General features: G+C 45.9%; 1 pseudogene; it reads right to left on the minus strand.

The window, feature by feature from the left end:
* Positions 1-2,582: 2,582 nt before the first annotated feature.
* Positions 2,583-2,745, minus strand: LOC133766165 (U2 spliceosomal RNA; annotated as a pseudogene).
* Between the last annotated feature and the right edge of the window lie 10,295 nt (positions 2,746-13,040).

The following is a 13,040-nucleotide window of genomic DNA, read 5'->3' on the forward strand; positions in this document are numbered from 1 at the left end:
CATTTAACTGGAGCAGGCCTGTTAAGAAACCATATTGGGTACCCAGAAGATTACATGAAAGTGTCTCCAATAGTACGTCTTCAAAGACATACAGCTGAAGAGAGGCACCTAAATTCAGAAAGAGCTGAGAGAAGGAACCATAACCAAAGAGGAATGATTGAAATGGAAATTTCCTAACATTACTTATGTCACAGTTTCAGAAAATGTGTTCTCTGAAACATGAGGGTAACACAAGATGCTGGTTGATAAACTGTTCCAATGGAAAAAAAATCGTTAGCGATATGTTTCTTTTAAAATGTATCATTAAAATCTGTATTCTTCATTATTCAATGGAGACTGGTTCCAGGTCTTGATCAAATACTTGGATGTTTAAGCCTTATATAAAATGGTATAGCAGCTGCATATAACCTAAACACATCTTCCCATACACTTTAAATCATCCCTGGACTATTTGTAGTATCTCAAACCATGTCAATGCCATGCAAATAGCTGTTATACTGCATTGCTTAGGGGAAAATGGCAAGAAACGAAGTCTGTACTTGTTCAGTCCAGACACAGTGGAAAGTATATTTTCTTTTTTTATAAAAGATTTATTTATTTATTTGAAAGACAGAGTTATACAGAGAGAGAGAGAGAGAGAGAGACAGACAGACAGACAGAGGTCTTCCATCCACTGGTTCACTCCCCAATTGGCCACAACGGCCAGAGCTGTGCCGATCTGAAGCTAGGAGCTAGGAGCTCCTTCCGGATCTCCCACATGGGTGCAGGAGCCCAAGGACTTGGGCCATCTTCTTACTGCTTTCCCAGGCCGTAGCAGAGAGCTGGATCAGAAATAGAGCAGCTGGGTCTTGAACTGGTGCTAATATGGGATGCCGGCGCCCCAGCCAGGGCGTTAACCCACTGTGCCACAGCGCTGGCCCCAGAAAGTATATTTTCAATCTGTGGTTGGCTGAACCTAAGGCTGTGGAACCCTTGGATACTGATGTGATTGTTTAGGTGGCTGTCCTGTGATAACTGGCCCCGCGAAAGCAGTCAAGAGGATAGATTTTGGTGCCAGACTGAAGAGCTCAAACCAATGCCTATCCACATACAGTTATGTAACTTTGTGCACCAGTTTTGTAATCTGGAAAATAGAGATATTTTCCAGGGTGGGTGAAGTGGTATAAGGGGTTCAGCTGCTGCTTAGAATGCCTGCATGCCATATTGCATCGGCTACTGTGAGTCCTGGCTACTCTGCTTCCGATCCAGCTTCCTGCTAATGTGCATCATAAGAGGCGATGGGTGATGACTCAAGTCCCTGCCACTCACCTGAATGGAGCTGCGGACTCCTGGCTTTGGCTTGATCCAGCCCTGGCTTTTGTTGGCGTTTGAGAGTGAACCAGTTGGTAGATCTCTTTCTCTCTCCCCCATGCACACTCTACCTTTCAAATAAGTAAAAATAAACATTGCGGTCTACACTGTGGTGTAGTGGGTAAAGCCACCACCTGCAGTGCTGGCATCCCATATGGGCACTGGTTCAAGCCCCAGCTGCTCCACTTGCGATCCAGCTCTCTGCTGTGGCCTGGGAAAGCAGTAGAAGATGGCCCAAGTCCTTGGGCCCCTGCACCCATGTGGGAGACCTGGAGGAAGCTCCTGGCTCCTGGCTTCGGATTGGCGCAGCTCTGGCAGCTGCAGCCAATTGTAGAATGAAACAGAGGATGGAAGACCTCTCTCTCTCTCTCTGCCTCTCCGTCTCTCTCTGTGTAACTCGTACTTTCAAGTAAATAAATAAATCTTTTTTTTTTAAGTTAATACCTTCCATTTTGGTAAAATCACATTTTATTTTCTAGTTTAATCCAAATCAGACCTCATAAGTTCTAGTGATATCTTAAAAAGACAAAATCAACTTTTAAAGGGCTGAGAAAACTGGAGGAAGGCTGGTTTGTACCATACAATTACTAAAATGACTAGAGGTAAAAAATTGTCAGCGTATTTGCATTAAACTTTTCTAGCTGGACTGTTAGACCATTAAAAATACCATCAGTTGACTACATTGTTTTCAAGTGAATAACTGAACAACTGAATAAAATTTAACTACAGAGTTGGCCAGCATCATAGTGGGTGCTGATGAATTCTCATTAAGTTTTTCAAGCCATTCTGTTTACATCCAATACAATGCAGGTAAAAAATGCTCCAGTATTCACCATGGGAATAGACTGAGCGATGGGATGGAAGCTTAGCCAGTGCTTTCTAGTCTGTATCACATAACGAGGTTTATAAAGTATTTAGTCCACATCTGACCTTGAATAACAGATGGAATCTCAATTATTCTTGGAAGGCAGGCAGGCCGGCAGGAAGCAGAGAACAGCAATTTTTAAACTTTTTTGGGTATGAGGCATCAAAAAGAATTTGAAAAACTATGGGCTGTTTCCAAAAAAGCTACACATTCTTGTAATACTTTGCATATTTTCGAGGTCTGAGTGACATTTTCCAAAGAATTGTCTGTGGAGTGTCTGCTTCCACATTTCTTGAGCTCTTAGTGAAAAGTTTCCCGAGTCTCACTTCAGCTTTCCTAGATTGGAATCACACAGGATCAGGCCCAGGGATAGGATTTTTCCCAAAGTCCACAGGTAGGACTATTTAAAAATCAGCTTTATTTTTTAGCAAAGTTAAAGACACGCACACTAACACAAATAAGCACATTCACGTGTAGCATTTCATTTAGTCTTACTACACTGGATCTTAGCCAAAAGGCCGAGAAGTGATTAGTTTTAAATATTTACTATTTCACTTAAAAAACAGAGTTACAGGGAGAGAGAAAGAGAGCTCTGCCATCCACTGGTTAGCTTCCAAGATTCCTGCCCTGGACCAAGCAGGAGCCAGGAGCCTGGAACTCCACCAGAGTTTCCCTGGCAGGGAACCAACTCTGAGTCAGTTGCTTCCCAGGATGCATGAGCAAGAAGCTGGATCAGAAGCAGAGGAGCCAGGACTTGAACCAGGTGTGGCGTAAGATGTTGCAGCACAATAGCCACCCCTATATGTATAATTTAAAAAGTCAGATAGAACTAAAAGGCTTAGTTTTTTTTTTTTTTTTTAAGATTTGTTTCTTTACTTGAAAGTCAGAGTTACTCAGAGAGAGAAGGAGAGGCAGAGAAAGAGAGGTCTTCCATCCGCTGGTTCACTCCCCAATTGGTCGCAATGGCCGGAGCTGCACGGATCCTAAGGCAGGAGCCAGGAGATTCTTCCTGGTCTCCCACAGGGGTGCAGGGGCCCAAGGACTTGGGCATCTTCCACTGCTTTCCCAGGCCATAGCAGAGAGCTGGATCGGAAATGGAGCAGCTGGGACTTGAACCGGTGCCCATATGGGATGCTGCCACTGCAGGCCATGGTCTTACCTGCTACGCCCCAGTGCTGGCCCCACAATTTTTTTTTTTTTTAAGTTTCTTACTCAACCTAACTCATAACCAGTTCCATCTCTACAGATCACTACTCTCAACTTTTCTGACTAATTCCCTCGATATTTGTCTCCATATGTTTTATTTTTATTTTTATTTTTTTGACAGGCAGAGTTAGACAGTGAGAGAGAGAGAGACAGAGAGAAAGGTCTTCCTTCTGTTGGTTCACCTCCCAAATGGCTGCTACGGCTGGCGTGCTGTGCCAATCCGAAGCCAGGAGTCAGGTTCTTCTTCCTGGTCTCCCATGGGGTGCAGGGCCCAAGGACCTGGGCCATCCTCCACTGCTCTCCTGGGCCATAGCAGAGAGCTGGACTGGAAGAGGAGCAACCGGGATAGAACCCGGCATACCAACCGGGACTAGAACCCGGGGTGCCGGCGCCACAGGCGGAGGATTAGCCTAGTGAGCCACGGTGTTGGCCATTTGTCTCCATATATAAAATTCACCTGCTGGTATAACTTTTTTCTTGATTTCCCAAATCTAGGCTTTGTTGACTTCTTGCTATGGTGAATAAATACTAGAATTGCACTCTCCTACCCTAACTTTACTTTTTCCTCCTCATTTCCTTGTACAGTTGTATATATATAATTTATTGTTACATTAATATCCAATGTTAACATTAGGACTATACAAATATTGCTCAGTAAACCAAGTAACTCACTGCAATCTTGTTTCCTGTGCAGGTTTTAATTAAAAAATAATTTCTTTATTTTATCATTTGTTTGATTTTCCATCTACCTACCCATTTTCCCCAATGTTCCAACATCTGCTCTCTACTGTCTTTTTTTTTTTTAAGTTTTTATTTATTTATTTGAAAGAGTTACACAGAGAGAGGAGAGAGGGAGAGGGAGAGGGAGAGGGAGAGAGAGAGAGAGAGAGAGAGAGAGGTCTTCCATCCAATGGTTCACTCCCCAGATGGCCGCAACGGCTGAAGCTGTGCCGATCTGAAGCCAGGAGCCAGGAGCTTCTTCCTGGTCTCCCACGTGGGTGCAGGGGCCCAAGGACTTGGGCCATCTTCTACTGCTTTTCCGGGCCATAGCAGAGAGCTGGACAGGAAGTGGAGCAGCAGGGTCTCAAACCAGCGCCCATATGGGATGCTGGCGCTTCAGGCCAAGGCGTTAACCCACTGCACCACAACACCAGCCCCTTCTCTGTACTTTCAACCATATTTTTTAGTGCTCAAATATTTAAGTTCCATTTTTTAAACAAGATTTATTTATAAGTCAGATTGGGGCTGGCACTGCGGTGTAGTGGTTAAAGCCGCCGCCTGCGGTGCCAGCATCCCATATGGGCACCGATTCGAGTTCAGCTGCCCCCCTTCTGACCCAGCTCTCTGCTATGGCCTGAGAAAGCAGCAGAAGATGGCCCAAGTGCTTGGGCCCCTGCACCTGCGTGGGAAACCTGGAGGAAGCTCCTGACTCCTGGCTTCGGATTGGCGTGGCTCTGGCCATTGTGGTCATCTGGGGAGTAAACCAGCAGCTGAAAGACCTCTCTCTCTCTCTCTCTCCCTCTGCCTCTCCTTCTCTCTCTGTTTAAATCTGACTTTCAAATACATAAATAAATCTTCAAAATAAATAAATAAAAGTCTGGGCCGGCGCTGTGGCACAAGGGGGTTAACACCCTGGCCTAAACCACTGGCATCCCATTTGGGCGCCGGTTCAAGACCCGGCTGCTTCACTTCCGATCCAGCTCTCTGGTATGGCCTGGGAAAGCAAAGGAAGATGACCCAACTCCTTGGGCTTCTGCACACACGTGGGAGACCTGAAGGAAGTTCCTGGCTCCTGGTTTCAGATCAGCGCAGCTCTGGCTGTTGCAGCCAACTGGGGAGTGAACCATTGGATGGAAGACCTTCCCCCCACCCCCCGCTCTCTGTGTAACTCTGGCTTTCAAATAAATAAATAAAATCCTTAAAAAATAAAAATAAAAATAAAAGATTGAGAGAGAGAAGGGGAGAGAGAGACAGAGAGAGGGAGAGAGAGTGAGAGATCTTCTATCCACTGGTTCACTCCCCAAATGGCTACAACAACCAGGGTTGGGCCAGACCAAAGCCAGGAGCCTGGAATTCCATCTGGGTCTCCCACATGAGTGGAAGGGACCCAAGTACTGGGGCCATCTACTGCTGCCTTCCCAGGCGCAATAGCAGACAGCCGGATCAGAAGTGGAGCAGCCTGGAAGCAAAGCAGAATCCTTACGGGATGTAGGCACTGCAGGTGGTGGCTTAAGCTGCCATGCCACAATGCAGGCCCCTACATACCATTTTTCTGAGTGGCCTCTGGAGCCCTCAGCTGCCTCCCTCTCTCTGGCTGGTTGTTTTCCAGGGGCCTTGGGACTTGCTGCCACCTTAGGATTTCCCTTGCTGCTTTTCTTCCTTGGATCTCCTCTCATAGCTTTCATTTCTTTGTTTGCTAAACTACATCCTCCAGCTTCCTAGGAGTGCATAGGAGGTTTAATGCTTGAGACTTTGTAAAACTGAAAATGCCTATTCTATAGTATTTGACTTACTTAATGGTAAAGGATTTTAGGCTGAAAATAATTTTTTCCTCTGGATTTTAAAAAAACCACTTATCTGTTTTGATTTCATTTGAAAGGCAGAGAGAGAGAGAGAGAGAGAGAGAGAGAGAGAGAGAAATCTTCCATCGGTGGGTTTACTCCCAAAAGCTCCCAACAGTCAGGGTTGGGCCAGGCTGAAGCCAGGAGTCTGGCACTTAACTGAGGTCTCCCATGTGGGTGGCAGGGGCACAAACACTTGAGCATCACTTGCGGCCTCTCAAGATGTGCATTAGCAGGAAGTTGGGTTTGGAAGCAGAGCTGAATACAAAGCCAGGCACTCCGGTGTGGGACGCAGGCGTTCCAAGCTGTGTCTCAATCCACCCCTTTCTGGGTCTTCAGTGTTATACCCCATTACATTCTATCATCAAGGGTGGCTAGCGACAACTCTGATGCTATCTGACATCTGTTTTATTTCTTTATTTGTGATCAGCTTTTTCTGTTTAACTTTTTCCCATATCCAAGATGATCTGAAATGCAATGATAATAAGTCTGAAAGTGCTTGTGTTTGTCCTTTTGAAACACTGGTCTGGTGGGCCCTATCATTGCAGGGACTCTTGTCCTTTAGTTCTGGGAAACTTCTAGTGTTTGATGTTTTGTTTCCCTTGATGTCTCTCATATCTCCTTCTGAAACGCCCATCAACAAGTCACTAAAATGGATTCTCTAATATTCTCATTTTTCCTTTTCTACCTTCTATCTTTCTCCAGATTTTTCTTCTAATTCTTTCACTATTTTATTTACATGATTAATAATTTACAGTTCCTTACGCTAGTAACCAGAGGAAGCCCAAAGCTTCAGATTTTTTCATCACTCAAGTCTTTTTTTTTTTTTTAAAGATTTATTTATTATTTGGAAGTCAGAGTTATGAAGTAGGGGGAGGTGGAGAGAGAATCTTCCCTCTGATGGTTCACTCCCTCCATGGCCACAACAGCTGGAATGGACCAGGCTGAAGCCAGGATCCAGGAGCTTCATCCAGGTGTCCCACATGGGAAGCAGGGGCCCAAGCACTGGGGCCATCTGCTGCTTTCCCAGGCCATTAGCAGGGACCTGGATTGGAAGTGGAGCAGCCAGGACATGAACTGGAGCCCATATGGGATGCCTGCAGTGTTGCAAGCAGTGGCCTTTTCTATGGTGCCACAATGCCAACCCCAGGCACTAAAAAGTTTTAGTTAAGAAGGTGACATGAAACAATAAAGCTTATGTCTGTAAGTGATGTAGACTGAGATGGGGCAAGACAGGAACCAATTACGGCTTTTGCAGAAGTCCAGGAGACCACAGTGGCTTGGACTAGCACGGGGACAGACATGGATGTCAGAGAGACTTTGGATCTTCTCAGGATGATTCCTGGGTTTCTGCTTAAAACAAATGTGTAAGGGAGTGGGGTTCTAGCACCAAGTTAGGGAACGTGGTAAGAGAAGCAGGATCAGGACAAGCACAGAGCGAGAGTACAGCGTGGCTGCCTGTGAGCCACACAGACCCACCACACGGATACGTGCAAGCGAAGTCAGGGTCCGAGAAGCAGATGAGGCGTCAGCAGCAACAAACGAGTCCCAGCAATGGATGACTGTGTGTGGGGACCATACAGACGGGACGTGCGGAGGGCAGCAAAGAGAAACCTTAAAGGATTTTGTCAAGGATGGGAAGAGAAGGAAGCTCCAGGGGAGACTCAGGGAGTGGCCTACGAGGCTGGTTAGAAGCGGAAGAGGCCTGCAGTACCAAAGGATGAAGGTCTCTTTTCAGACTGGAGGAACACTTGCGCGATGTTGGTGCACTGGAGGTCGCTGAGTACCACTGTGAGATAACCAGTTGGAGTGAGTTCTGTTGCAAATACCGTAGCAAACCCACCGCGGATTACCCTTATACCATGGGGTTCCTTGGATCCGATCCTAGGTTCTGAGATGTTCTAAGAATGTTTACGATTTTTATTCTTTAACTCTTACATTTTCCAAAAAGTAAAGAACTAATTTCTTTTGAAAACTGTAATCAAACTCATTTTATCTTGCAGTTGCCATGTAAGGTCTACTGGAACCTTTCATAACTTATTGGATCTTAATGATCTTGACTTTCTCTAACCGCAAACATTGTTATATCACTATCCTAAATCTCAGGGATTATTTCAACACTTCTCAGTAATCATTCCCAATTGTGCTAGAAAAGAAAAAAACAAGAAGATGAATAATTGTGAATTGCCTAGAAGCTTGACTCCGCAGTGAAATAAATCACTCTTCTGTTATATTTTTGTTTTTTTAAAGATTTAATTTATTCATTTGAGAGGCAGAGTGACAGAGAGGGAGGAGGAGACAGATCTTCTGTCCTCGGACTATCTCTCAAACGGCCACAACAGCCGGGCGCTAGGAACTCCACCGTGTGCCCTACATGGAGGCCAGGGGCCCAATACTCAGGCCGTAGCGCACTGCCTTCCCAGGTGCATCATCAGGGAGCCAAAGCAGAGGTAGAGCAGCAGGGACTCGCACCTGTGCTCTGATACGGGATGCTGGTGTTGCAAGCAGTGGTTGACCCACTGTGCCACAATGCCAACCTCTCTCCTCCCCTTCCCATTATCTTTCTAACGTCTAAAAAGCTGCATCATCGTTTAAGGGGGTATTAAAAAAAATCCAGAGATGTTTGTGTGTTTTATTTAATTTTCCTTTTTTCATCACTTCTCTACTGTTTAGTAATCCTTTCACTCTTTTTTTTTTTTTAAAGTTTTATTTGTTTTAAAGGCAGAGAGAGAGAGAGAGAGAGAGAGAGAGAGAATCTTCCAGCACCCAACAGCAAAGCCTGGGCCAGGGGGAAGCCAGGAGCCTGGAACTCAATCTGGGTCTCTCACATGGATCACCTGGTGCCTTCCAGGTGTGCGTGAGCAGGAAGCTGGAACTGGAAGTGGAGTGGGACCCCAAGGCACTCAGACATGCAGGCAGGCATCTGAAGCTAACACACACTGTATCAGTGCCTGCGCCCTCTTGTTGTAAAGCTTCTATTAGTCACTAATGAGAGTTGAGAATTTTTCATTTTCTTCTCAAGATGGCAAAGAGAAGAAAATTGATAAAACATCTCCAACTATTTGAAAGATCAGGAGAAGAATTCACAAGGACGGAATTCTAAACTCGACTGATATTGGTGAGATTTATCACATAAAGGAAATACCAGGCTGTGTCTGCAGCTGATAACTTCCTAGAGAAATTCTCTCGGCATGGATGACTGGGAGCCATGCTGTGGTGCAGCAGGCCCACATCCCATACTGAGTGCTGGTTTGAACCCAGTCTCCTGCTGACATGCCTGGGAAGGCACGAGAAGGTGGTGTAAGTCATTGAGCCTTTGCCACACACATGGAGACCCGGATGGAGTTCCCGAGTCCTAGTTTTAGCCTGACCCAGTCCTGGCCATTGTGGGCATCTGAGAAGAGAACCAATGTGAATGGAAGATCTCCCCCGCCACACACACACTCTGCCTTTTAAACAAATCTGAAATAAAATTGATGATTCAACTATATTTAAAAATAAAATATGGTATTCTTACCCAATTAGTCCTTTATTGTGAGTGACTTCCTTACCAGTATTTTATGAGAACCTAAGCCTTTCTAGAAAAGTGTGCAATGTATTTCAGCCTCTTCTAGAATGTGGCCCATCAAATATGCTTCACAGAGTTTGGAAGTAACAAATGAGAAAGGCCAATGTACCTACAAGGGTGAATGAAGGAGGTACAGGTGAAAAATAATGAATTGCTAATTCTAATTGGTGTTTATAAATCTAAAAAGTGAGTATTTTTAGCTAGGGAGCAAAGAACGTATCTATTTTCTCTTCAACAAAATGACAATTCAGCGAAGTTTTCAAAAGCACTGCTTTTTGTTTATTCAAGCGCAAGAACAAGCAGAAGTAGCGCTCAGCTGGAACCAGCAGAGATAAATCTGAAATCTTGAATGAATATTTACAAGATGATCGTCTTCCTGGCTCCTATATGCTGGTGAGCTGTCGTCAAAGGACATTTCTCACTCGCCATAAGTCTTCCTTCAAATGCAGGAAGACACACAACAAAACGGTGGATTTGTTATGTTTAATTTAAAATTTATATTCAAAATTCCTTTTAAACATTTAGTTATTTATTTGAAAGGCAGAGTTAGAGAGGGAGAGGCAGAGTGAGGAAGAGCTCTTCCATCTGATGGCTTACTCCCTAAATGGCTACCGCTGCCAGGGCCAGGGCAGGCCAAAGCCAGGAACCTAGAAGTCCAGCTGGGTCTCTTACATGGGTCTCACGCCGTCTTCTGCTGCTTTCCCAGGGGCACCAGCAGGGAGATGGGATAGAAGTGGAGCAGCCAGGACTCAGAGCGGAAGTCATAGGAGACGCCAGTGTCACAGGTGGTAGCTTAACCTGCTGTGCCACAACGCCCCCCCCCCCCCATTCTTCATTCTTCTTTTATTCTTCTGTAAATGATTTGCAAAATGACTTAAAATGTGAGAAAACAGAAGAGAAGCATTGGCAAAGACTGCTTTCTGCGGTATATACTGTGAGTTAAATTCATAGCAGTTGATTTGCCTTATGTAATAAGCAAGAGAAAAGAACAGGACACATGAATCTCTTATAGACAGCTTTAGGCTTCAGATAATAGGGTCATTATCTCACCTTTTGGGGAATGGCAGCTCTGGGAGGATGCACTAGGGGGGACCCACCTTGCTCCCACCTCCCTCCTAGCCCTCTCCAGTCTTGGCTTCACTCTCAGGCTTGTACCAAGACAGTGTAGCACTCTATCTAGACATACACCATGCAAAGGAAGGAAAAAAGAAACTCTATTAAGTGAGAAAACCTTCTCCAGAATTATTCCTTCTCCCACAACTCCCTTTCTTCTTGCCTCCTCTGTGAGGAAGAAGGGGGTAACCGGTATCAGGTAGACCACACGACAGCATCTGCAATAGCACAACTGTAGAGGCAAAAATTAAAACACTTTACAGAACATATATTTTTTATTTTAATATTTATTTATTTGAAAGGCAGAGTTTGGGGGTGGGGAGGGAGAGAAAGAGAGAGAGAGATTCCATTCGCTGGTTCACTAGGCAAAAGGCTGCAATGTCCGGAGCTGGGCCGGTCTGAAGCCAGGAGCCAGGAACTTCTTCTGGGTCTCCTACATGCATGCAGGGGCCCAAGCACGTGGGCCATCCTCCGCTGCTTTCCCAGGCACATTAGCAGGGAACTGGATGTGAAGTAGAGCAGCAGGGACGCGAACTGGTGTCCATGTGGGATGATGGCTCTGCAGGCTGCAGCTTTACCCACTACACTACAGTGCCGGCCCAGAACAAATACTAATTAAGAGACAAGAACTATCACCAGAAGTCAGAATGGACTGGCATAAATAAGCTGGCCCTCTTCTACTCTCCTTTTCCCTCCCTAGGGAAACAACTCAGGATATTGTTTAATTCCTCTTCTCTGGGCAGCTGCACACAGGAGCAGCCGGCTGGTATATGTTCTAAGACGGGGTGATGAGATGAATGAATTAGAGCCGTGCTGGAGACAGGGACCGTGACCAATGGACGACAGGCAGAAGACTGGGCTCCTGTAGATGCCTTGAACAGCCAAGAAGAGAAACCGTAAGACTTGGGGGAAGTGTTCGGAGCAGCTTCCCAGAATTTTGCTGGCTAGGATTTCTGTGCACTTGAAAAATCCAAAGCAGGATGTATGGCCAAAACCAGGCTGAGGATGGAAACGATGCGGAGGGAGCACAGGGAGAAAGAGGAGAGAGGGGAACCACTCTGGCTCCTTGTTTCTCCCCTGGCTTACGCAGTAATCTAATAGTTTTAAAGGCACAGTCTCTCTTTAGAGTTGCTCAGTCTAGACCAACACTGAAGATGATGGCTGGGGCAGGCTATGCTCTTTTGTACAAAATCATTTGAGAGGCAGAGAGAGATGGGAGGAGGAGTGAGAAGGGAGTGAGAGAGAGAGAGTCCCCAGGTTCCTGCAGCAGCCTGACTGGTCCAGGCCAAAGCTGGGTTTGGAACCCAATCCAGGCCTCTCCTGAGGGTCGCAGGGATCCAACTACTTCAGTTGTCACCTGCTGTCTTGCAGTCTGTATCAGCAGGAAGCTGGCATTGGCAGCCAGGCCTTGAACCTAGATCTTGCGATATGAGGTTAATCACGTGTCCAAACAGGCACACCGAGCTAGAACTTTTCGAATTCCCTCTTTTGGGTGATCTCGAACACTTGAACTGGGCCCGGTATGAAAGTCTTTGTAGGTGAGGAAGAACAGACACCGTGTCGATTCCTTTATGTAGTTAGAAAATCTGCTAGGCTCCTAGACATTAGGGACATTTTCTGACCAAGGATAGGGAAGGAAAGGTGATGTGTTGCCAGCCATCACAGACTTGGAACCGTGTCTTACTGAGCCACAACAGATGAGGCCAATACCTAATATATAACTACTCAGGAATATTGGCCCTAGGCAGTGAAGATTCTCAGGAAACAGAAAGCAGAGCTGCAAACCAAGATCTGTGTCCTCTAAACTGTGCCAAGGGGTAACTGCTCACCAGCATCAACACCCAATCCACCAATCGAACAGTAAAAAACTAGAAGAAAAAAATGACTGCATTTCAGTTCCCCGTCTTTCCCTAACCTTTGTGAAGTTTCATTGTTTACAGCTTGATCTCCAACCAAGACCTGAAAACCACACAATAACAAGTGACAGGGGCAGGTGTGTGGCCCAGCGAAGCCTCTGGTAGGGTGCCTGCCCCCTCATCAGAGTGCCCGGTCTGAATCCTGGCTCTGCTCCCAGCTGCAGCTTCACGCTAACCAAACCCGCAGAGGCACCAAGTCCCTGCCCCTGTGGGCCAGATCCCCATAGAGCTGCTCCAACTCCTGGCTTCCGCCTGCCCAGCCCCTGCAGGTATTTGGGGCAGTGAACGGTGGATGGGAGACCTTTGTCCGTCCCTCCACTTCTCAAAATACATAAATCACTTAGACAACTTAAAAATGATAATGGAAATCAAGTCCAAAGAGGTATTCCCGAGAACTCTGTGGAGACACACTGGCCTTCTTGAGTGCCGGAGAGTTATTTCGAACAAACCTAAGAGCACAG

The sequence above is a fragment of the Lepus europaeus genome, chromosome 8 (assembly GCF_033115175.1).
Source record: "Lepus europaeus isolate LE1 chromosome 8, mLepTim1.pri, whole genome shotgun sequence".
Taxonomy (NCBI): Eukaryota; Metazoa; Chordata; class Mammalia; order Lagomorpha; family Leporidae; genus Lepus; species Lepus europaeus.